The sequence below is a fragment of the Budorcas taxicolor genome, chromosome X (genome assembly GCF_023091745.1).
Source record: "Budorcas taxicolor isolate Tak-1 chromosome X, Takin1.1, whole genome shotgun sequence".
Lineage (NCBI taxonomy): Eukaryota > Metazoa > Chordata > Mammalia > Artiodactyla > Bovidae > Budorcas > Budorcas taxicolor.
In genome coordinates this window covers 77,056,566-77,067,157 of record NC_068935.1, presented here as the reverse complement: position 1 = coordinate 77,067,157, position 10,592 = coordinate 77,056,566, and positions in this window count along the sequence as shown.

The window sequence follows — 10,592 nt, the reverse complement described above, 5'->3', positions numbered from 1 at the left end:
ACTTAAGTGATTTCATGTAGAAAACCAGATTTCTGTCTTCGTGAGAAATTCCACGTGTGAACAGTCAGCAAGAGCTGAGTAGCAGCCTGCCCCTTTTTGATGGAGTATTCATTTTTTCTTTTTGTCTCTTTTTAATGTTTGATAAACTTGACCACATACAGTTGAAGCAAAATTGATCTTTATACATACCACAAGCAAAGACAATGACAACAAATGGGTATGATATGGACATCAGCATTACTCATTATGAGAACAGAACACTTGGGAAATAAAGCCATTAAGAGAGACCAAGTAAGTAAATTTTGGTACATTTACACAATGCAATGCTATCAATTTGTGTTTTGGTTTTTATTTTTAATTGTATAGTTGGTTTACAGTGTGGAATTAGTTTCTGGTGTACAGCAAAGTGATTCAGTTATATGTGTGTATACTTTTTGTTCTTTTATTACATACACATTTTCAGATTTCTTTCTATTGTAGATTATTACAAGATATTGATATAATTCCCTGTGCTATACAGCAGGAACTTGGTGTTTTATATGTAGTGGGTATATGTTCATTTCAAGCTCCCCTCCGCCCCTCGCTTTCTCCTTTGGTAACCATAAGTTTGTTTTCTATGTCTGTGAATCTGTTTCTGTTTTATAAATAAGTTCATTTATATAATTTTTTTAGATTCCACATATAAGTGATATATTTGTCTGACTTTACTTAGTATGTTAATCTCTAGATCCATCCATGTTGCTGCAAATAGCATTATTTCATTCTTTTTAAAACTGTATATATATTACCACATCTTTATCCATTCATCTATCAATTAACACTTAAATTGCTTCCATGTCTTGGCTATTGTAAATAGTACTGCTATGAACATTGAGGTGCATGTGTCTTTTTGAAGTAGAGTGTTCTTTGGATCTATGCCCAGGAGTGGGATTGCTGGATCATATGGTAACTAGTTTTTCAAGGAACCTCCATACTGTTCTCCATGGTGGCTGTACCAGTTTACATTCCTGCCAACAATTTAGGAGGGCTCCCTCTTCTCCAAACCTTTTCCAGCATTTATTCTTTGTAGACTTTTTGATGATGACCATTCTGACTGGTGTGAGATTGGAGCATTTATTTTCTGTTTTTCCAGTATAATACTTGTCCCCCTGAAACTCAGATTATTTTGTTTGTCTTATGATGTAGTTGAAAAGGAAGCAATATATTTCTTAAACCCGTATCTCTTTCAAAATTGAGGAAAAGATGCAGACCATGGTAGCTACATGTATTATTTAATATTCATTTGGTTGGAGGTATGGAGAGAGTGCCTTGTTTGCAGAAGGGAAGTATTTACTTACTAATGACCTATGTGGATGAAAATTGTCACCTGCCATATCAGTAAACAAAGGAGGATGTTGCAGCCTGCAAGCCAGCAGCCACCCCTAACTGTGCATCCTGAGGTGATAAACAATGGAGAAAAGCAGGATACTGGCCCTACTAGTTAAGGTGCATATCAAAAGAGTAATTTTGATGAGCCCATACACACAAAAGCACTTTAGAAGTCTGGTTTCCTTTAATTAACTGTAATTTTTTTTATTTAAAGTTCAAGCTACCTGGTTTTTATTGCAAAACTCCTGCTCCCTTTCAGAGCAGTCCCTCAGAGCTACCTGAGAGGCTGTCTTCTGGGGTTAAGGCCTCAATTTTGTCCACCAAATAAAACAATTCTCAACTGTTAGGTTGTGCATTTTTTTAGTCAACACCTACTGCATTCATTGATGTTACCTAGTAATAATGGAAGCTTGATTTAATGATTCCATAACCTAGACAATTGTTACATCCTCATTTAAATCTGACATTCTGAGTGTCCATGAGATGATTTTGTGACATAGGTGAATTTAAAATTATTTTGCCTTTGAGGGCCTGTTTATGATGATGAAGTGATGGTGTTAATAAAACTGACCAGGCTTCCAAGCAATAGCATCAAAGACCCCATGTAGTGAAACACAGCCACAGGCAGGGAGGACCAACACGTTAGAACTGATCTTTACTTCATAACTTTCAACAAAGTTTTGTCAGGCACCCAAAACAGCACCTTCCTTATTATCCTCTAGAGTAATATTGCCTAAGGTGATACCACCATGTTAAGAACTCTAGGTAAGAATGTATAAGAACTCTAGGTAAGAATGTATAAAACCTGTCCTGTGTTTTGTTTAGATAGGACTACAGATTTTTTTTCTCATTTTTACTGTGTTGAACCAAAATGATATTAATTTTTAATTCATAAAAACATTTCAAGAATAAGTTAGATTCAATATGTTCAGATAATGCAACCAGAACTAAATCAGTTTATGCTTAAATAAGGATCTGTATTAGGGTGTGATGGATGGAAAATATGGCCGTTAAGATTAGTTTTTCTTTATTATAAAAATACTTCCATCTACTAGAAAATTTATGAAATAGAAGTATGAAGAAGAAAAAAATCCCATAATTTTACTATATACTACATTTTTATGTATATGTGTATATAATTAAAATTTTCAAAGTATACTGCTTTTACACTTTCATTTTTTCCCATATCAGTATATGCTCTTTGAAACTAATAGCAGAACAATGTCTGAATATGCCATAATTCATTCATTTCACTTTGGTATTTAGTCTGTTTTCAGTGGTCTGTGCATTATAAATAATGATTTCATGAGTATCTTTATACATAAATATTTACCTGAATCTGATCCTTTAGATATATTTTTATGAATGGATTATAGAGTGAAAGGGTTGAAGTCTTTTTTTTTTTAATTATGAAAGTATGATAACACAGGAGACTTGGAAAATACAGTTACATATAGTTCCACTACAACAATTATTTCTAAAGTAAATTCAGATTTTTAGTTGGAGTTTCAATATCAAACTCTCAAAAATTAATAGAATGAATATACAGAGAAGTAGAAAGATACAGTAGACCTAAAAAGCACTGTGAACCAATTCAGCATAATTAAGATTTATACAATCTTCATGCAACAGTAGGATACAAATTCTACTCAAGTTCCAACCTAGACAGCATATCCAAAAGCAGAGACATTACTTTGCCAACAAAAGTCTGTCTAGTCAAGGCTATGGTTTTTCCTGTGGTCATGTATGGATGTGAGAGTTGGACTGTGAAGAAAGCTGAGCGCCGAAGAATTGATGCTTTTGAACTGTGGTGTTGGAGAAGACTCTTATGAGTCCCTTGGACTGCAAGGAGATCCAGCCAGTCCATTCTAAAGGAGATCAGTCCTGGGTGTTCTTTGGAAGGACTGATGCTGAAGCTGAAACTCCAGTACTTTGGCCACCTCATGCAAAGAGTTGACTCATTGGAAAAGACTCTGATGCTGGGAGGGATTGGGGGCAGGAGGAGAGGGGGACAACAGAGAATGAGATGGCTGGATGGCATCACCGACTTGATGGACGTAAGTTTGGGTGAACTCTGGGAATTGGTGATGGACAGGGAGGCCTGGCGTGCTGCAATTCATGGGGTCGCAAAGAGACAAGACTGAGCAACTGAACTGAACTGATAAGACTATAAACTAGGAGACACTGGAACATATTTAAGGAAATAAAACAAGATGCAAAAATTTAATGGTCTAAAGATATTGAAATTATACAGTCTGTTCTCTTATCACTGTGGAATTATGTTAGAAATCAATATCAAAAGATATTTGAAAATAACCCAACATGTTCAAGTGCAATTTACCATTTACCAAGAGAGAGCTTCAATTTAGCCATTGAAAGCCTAAATAAAGTTAGACTGAAGAAAAAAAAAGGTGATTGTGAAGAAGCATTTAAATGAGAAATTAGTACCCAAATAAATTAATATTAATGATACTTTAAACAAAATCCCATAATTGAAAATTAAATGTCCACTTTTAAATGATGGGTATATCTAAGAAGATAAAACAAAGAAGATATTTGTAATAGAATAAAAATTTTTTAATTTACCAGAATTTGTTGCATGTAGCTGAAGCTGCTCAATGCAATTAAATACAACGTGGAGTCGTGAATAAGGTATGAAAATAAATAGTGGACATTAACAAAATTTTGTGTAATTTGAACAAATTTGAACTTAATACTGTATCACTTGTTAATTTTCGGATTTTCTTTTTACAACATAACATTGCTTTATATTCTCAGAATTGGATTAGAAGTTTCAAGCCTCATTCAATTTTTTTTAATCACTAAGATAATAAATTTTCTAGACTTTGAGCAGTAATACTAGATGCCAAAATACATGAAACTATCAAGTTTTCAGTGAATATAGATTAGAAATCTAGCATTCTATTCATACTAAGTCAAACAAGTGGAATCAAAATGTCATGAATTATTTAGCTAGACAAAAATTCACAAATTTTTTAAAATATATATATTATGCATTATATATATATATATATATATATATATATATATACACACACACACACATATATCAGTTCAGTTCAGTTGCTCAGTCGTGTCTGACTCTGCGACCCCATGAATCACTGCACGCCAGGCCTCCCTGCTGGCGACGGAATGAAACACCAACACTGCAGAGTGGTTTGAATCTTTATATTTTAACCCTTGCTTCTTACAGCTGCTTTATTTTATATCCCTTGCACAACAACCTACAGGGCAAGCTGCCAAGCACTATGATTCAGAGACTATACAGTGCGCAGGCGCAGGGCGAGATAACCTTTACCTTGACTTATTTACTGCAGCTAAGACTTTGTTTTGGGGAACTTCCTTATCAACTTAGAATCCGTTTTGTCCCTGGGTCCGTTCCTTTTGAGGAATCAGAGAAACATCCTTGTGTGGAAGAAATGTTCTTTTCCCATGGGAACAAACAGGATTCTTAGCTGAACATCTCGTTTGCAAGAATGTTCAGCCCTGGTTGAGAGTCTCGTTTGCAAGCACTTCTCAACCTTCTTTATACCTTGTTCCCTACATCTCCCCCTTTCTTTTCTTGTAGATGCTGAATAAGCGCTTGAATACGCAAAGCTTTTTCTTTCAATTGTTTTCCTTTTCGCCAGCTCCAGTAGACTATAAAAGCAATAAAACATAAAGCAACAATTAACAAAGTATTCACAAAGGAAGTTGTTAACAATGCAGATACATGCCCTAAAGGATTAAGGTTATCTAATCCTTCTTGAAGACTCTTCAGTATATCAGAACCAAGAATATCAGGCAGCGTCTTACTAAAAGTTGACAATATAGTTTGTTTTAATTCCATAATTTCAGCAGTTAAATTTTGGTGTCCCACTAAAGACCTTTTCACCTTTTCTCAACCCTCACTCATATTAAAGGGAACAGGGGTTACACAGGTGAGATGAGTTCCAATCACATTTTAACACACTCTTTGTTGCTAACACAGTCACTTGATCTCCTAACCAGGAAACAGTATGTTGTAAATTCAATACATCAGTAGCCAATTGAGCGTCCAAATCATGCTGTTGTTGCCACAATAAATGAGCATCTTTATGCCACTCCCTGACAAAATCAGCAGTCTGTATGTCCTGATGCAAAGCAAGACCTGCTACAGTTGCTGTTGCTGTTACTGAAGCCACGGCGAGAATTGATGTGATGACAATGCCAAGCATTCTTCGAGATCGATGGAGAAGAGTTTGCACAGCATTCACAAGATGAGTAACAGCAAAAGAGTCTGACCAAGGTCGAGTAAGATTAACAGGCAACCAAAGTTCAGTCCGTGTTTTCACAATGACCAAAGAGTAATTATTGGAATGGACCATCTTGTTTTCAACATTTTCCCACCAGGAACGATTTATACATTGAGTCAAGTTACAATCAGAACATGATATAACTCCCAAAATTTCATTCCAAATCCATTGCCCATACAGTAAAGAATAAGGGAATTTTACACATGCTATAGCAGAGTAAGATTTATTAATATGCAAATGAACTTGAAATGGCCCCTTAGGATCATTAATATTTAAAGTAAAGTTTCCCGTCCATATAGTAAGGTTACCTGACACTGGAATAGTAAAAGCAAATTCATTTCTATCTTTTATTTGCAAAGGAATATTAAAAAATCCTTCAAATCTAAAACCATCAAAGACCAATCTTGTGGAATCAAAGCAGGAGAAGGGAGACCTAATTGCAAAGCTCCCATAGGTTCTATACATTTGTTAACTTCCCTTAAATCAGTCAACATTCTCCATTTACCAGATTTTTTCTTAATGACAAAAACAGGAGAATTCCAAGGAGATGTAGAAGGTTCAATATGGCCAGATTGAAGCTGTTCTAGTAATTGTTCTAAAGCCTCGAGCTTCACTTCTGGAAGCGGCCACTGCTCAACCCATTTAGGGACATCAGTTAACCATTTCAATGGGAGAGCTCGAGGAATCTGAGCAGTGGCTACAAGTTTTCCGACGAGATGGTGAGCGTTGTTCCTAAAGAAAATAAAAGATCTCTTCCCCAGATATTAATAGGTATATTAACAATGTAAAAAGAAATAAATACTTTCTTTTCATTAGACAATAGGCATGACAAAGGTTGAGTGCTTCTCCACACATCTGCTATTGATCCTAAGCCTGTTAAGAGGAATGTTTTCTTTTTTCCAGTCATTAGGCCACTGCTGGAGAGAAATAACTGAAACATCTGCTCCTGTATCCACTAATCCTTTAAACTGTTTATCTTTAATAATCAGTGACATTAAAGGACGAGAGTCATTAATAAGCATTTCCCAAAATATACTTTTTCCCGTACTTTTAAAACCATTGACTCTCCCTACCTCAGTCTTGTCGGCAGCTACTGGAAATAGGGATGCGTAAGGTGGTGTAGAAGGGTTAACAGCCTTGGAAGTTTGTTTTTTATTTAATAAAACCTTTTAAAAGGCAGTAGTCATTGCCTCTACAGAATCTGAATTTTTTTTTTTAGAACTCACATCTCTATCTGGCTCAGTGGATGAATCTGTATTATCATCCGGAGGTTTGGGTGGAGGCCGAGGTGAAGCCCCCTCCTCAAGATAACATGAGGCGGCCTCACTGTCAGCAGCCATTAATTTTAAAGCCTGCATTATAGCGCTGCATAGAGTCCACAGCCTTAAAGGAATCACATTTCCTTTTTGATGCTGCCTTCTTAACTCCTTCGGTACCACTTTCCATTCCTTTAAATTCAGCTGTACTTCTGTTTGATATTGAAACCAATAGCAATGCTGCTCTATAAGACAGAACAACTCACTCAAATGGCGAGTAGACGTTTTAATTCCTATAGAATGCAGGAGCCCCTTAACCAGCTCCATATATTGTGACTTTAAAGACGGGGAATTCCCCATAGTTTTTTCTTTTTCTCTTCTCTTTTTTCTGTTCTTTTTCTCGAAAGTCCCCCTTTCAGCGTTTCGCCCTGGGGTGCTCACCCTTTCGGATTTTTATTCTTTTCTCTTTTTCTCTATTTCCCAAAAGTCCCCCTTTCAGCCTTTTGCCCTGGGGTGCTTACCCTTTCAGTTCCGTCGTGCCCCACGTTGGGCGCCAGATGCTGGCGACGGAATGAAACACCAACACTGCAGAGTGGTTTGAATCTTTATATTTTAACCCTTGCTTCTTACAGCTGCTTTATTTTATATCCCTTGCACAACAACCTACAGGGCAAGCTGCCAAGCACTATGATTCAGAGACTACAGTGCGCAGGTGCAGGGCAAGATAACCTTTACCTTGACTTATTTACTGCAGCTAAGACTTTGTTTTGGGGAACTTCCTTATCAACTTAGAATCCGTTTTGTCCCTGGGTCCGTTCCTTTTGAGGAATCAGAGAAACATCCTTGTGTGGAAGAAATGTTCTTTTCCCATGGGAACAAACAGGATTCTTAGCTGAACATCTCGTTTGCAAGAATGTTCAGCCCTGGTTGAGAGTCTCGTTTGCAAGCACTTCTCAACCTTCTTTATACCTTGTTCCCTACACCTCCCTGTCCATCACCATCTCCCGGAGTTCACTCAAACTCACGTCCATTGAGTCAGTGATGCCATCCAGCCATCTCATCCTCTGTCGTCCCCTTTTCCTCCTGCCCCCAATCCCTCCCAGCATCAGAGTCTTTTCCAATGAGTCAGTTCTTCGCATGAGGTGGCCAGAGTACTGGAGTTTCAGCTTCACCATCATTCCTTCCAAAGAACACCCAGGACTGATCTCCTTTAGAATGGACTGATTGGATCTCCTTGCAGTCCAAGGGACTCTCAAGAGTCTTCTCCAACACCACAGTTCAAAAGCATCAATTCTTTGGAGCTCAGCTTTCTTTACAGTCAACTCTCGCACCCATTCATGACCACTGGAAAGACCATAGCCTTGACTAGACAGACCTTTGTTGGCAAAGTAATGTCTCTGCTTTTCAATATGCTATCTAGGTTAGTCATAACTTTTCTTCCAAGGAGCAAGTGTCTTTTAATTTCATGGCTGCAGTCACCATCTGCAGTGATTTTGGATACACAAAAACTTTTCTACTGTCCTTGATAAAGGCTTGAGAAAGAACAACAGCAACCAGCAAACTATAATGGAAACATGATTAACCTAACAATATAAAATAATTACATACAATTTGGGAGGTTTAGTAGAGTAACATGGTAAGTGGACATGCATATATGCACATGTTCTCATCTGTCCAGCCAGTCTATTTCTTTTGGTTGGTGCATTTGATCTATTTGCAGTTAAGGTAATTATCAATATGTATGATCCTATTACCATTTTCTTAGTTGTTCTGGATTTATTTTGCATGGGTCTTGCCTTCTTTTGTGTTTCCTGCCTAGAGAAGTTTCTTTAGTATTTTTTGTAAAGCTGGTTTGGTTGTGCTAAATTCTCTTAACTTTTGCTTACCTGGAAAGCTTTTGATTTCTCTTATCATACCTGCCAACCCACACCTTTGTAGGAGACTCTCCAACACTCACAGATAGGTCTAACTCAATCTCCTGTGGGATCATTGCTCCTTTCCCCTGGGTCCTGGTGTGCACAATGTTTTGTATGTCCCCTCCAATAATGGAGTCTCTTGCTTCCCCTAGTCGTGTGGAAGTCTGGTCTTCAAGGTCAGATTTCCTGAGGATTCCCAGTCCCTTTGTTGGATTCCTAGGCTGGGAAGCCTGACATGGGGGTTCAGAACCTTCACAACAATGGGAAAACTTACTTGGTATTATTGTTCTCCAGACTGTGGATCACCCACCTGGCAGCCGATTTTAATTTTATCATGTCTGTGCCCCCTCCTACCATCCCATTGGAGTTTCTTTTTTGTCTTTGGACTTGGAGTAGCTTTTTTTTTTTTTTTTTGGTGGTTTCCAGGATCCTCCTGTCAACAGCTGTTCAACAGTTAGTTGCGATTTTGGTGTTCTCAGGAGGAGATTAGCACAAGTCCTTCTACTCCACTATCTTGAATTGGAAGCTCAGAGTTGAAGTCTTTATAGCTCTTTTTTAAAAATTAATTAATTTATTTTAATTGGAGGCTAATTACTTTACAATATTGTGGTGGGTTTTGCCATACATCAACATGAATCAGACATGGGTGTACATGTGTCCCACCATCCTGAAAACCCCTCTCACCTCCCTTCCCACCCTATCCCTCTAGGTTGTCCCAGAGCACCAGCTTTGAGTGCCCTGCTTCATTCATCGAACTTACACTGCTCATCTATTTATATATGGTAATATACACCTTTCAATGCTCTCTTTCACATGGTCCCACCCTCGCCGTTTTCCACATAGTATAGTCAAAAAGTCTGTTCTTTACATCATGTCTCTTTTGCTGTCTTGCACATAAGGTGGTTGTTACCATCTTTCTAAATTCCATATATATGTGCGTTAATATACTATATTGGTGTTTTTCTTTCTGGCTTACTTCACTCTGTATACTAGGCTCCAGTTTCATCCACCTCATTAGAACTGTCTCAAATATGTTCTTTTTTATAGCTGGGTAATATTCCATTGTGTATATGTACCACTGTTTCCTTATCCATCTGCTGATGGACATCTAGGTTGCTTCCATGTTCCAGCTATTGTAAACAGTGTTGCAGTGAACATGGAGGTACATATGTCTCTTTCAATTCTGCTTTCCTTGGTGTGTATACCAGCAGTGGGATTCCTGGGTCATATGGCAGTTCTATTTCCAGTTTTTTAAGGAATCTTATCTCTGTTCTCCATAGTGGCTGCACTAGTTTGCATTCCCACCAACAGTGTAAGAGGGTTCCCTTTTCTCCAGATGCTCTCCATCGTTTATTCTTTATAGACTTTTTGATGGCAGCCATTCTGGCCAGTGTAAGATGGTACCTCATTGTGGTTTTGGTTTGCATTTCTCTGATAATGAGTGCTATTGAGCATCTTTTCACGTGTTTGTTAGCCATCTGTATATCTTCTTTGGAGAAATGTTTGTGTAGTTCTTTTCCCACTTTTTGCTTAGGTCTTTCTTTTTCTGGTATTGAGCTACATGTATATTTTGGAGATTAATTATTCATCAGTTGTTTCATTTGCTATATTTTCTCCCATTCTGAAGGCTGCCTTTTCAACTTGCTTACATTTTCCTTCATTGTGCAAAAGCTTTTAAATTTGATTAGGTCCCATTTGTTTATTTTAGTTTTTATTTCCATTACTCTGGCAGGTGGATTATGGAGGATCTTGCTGTG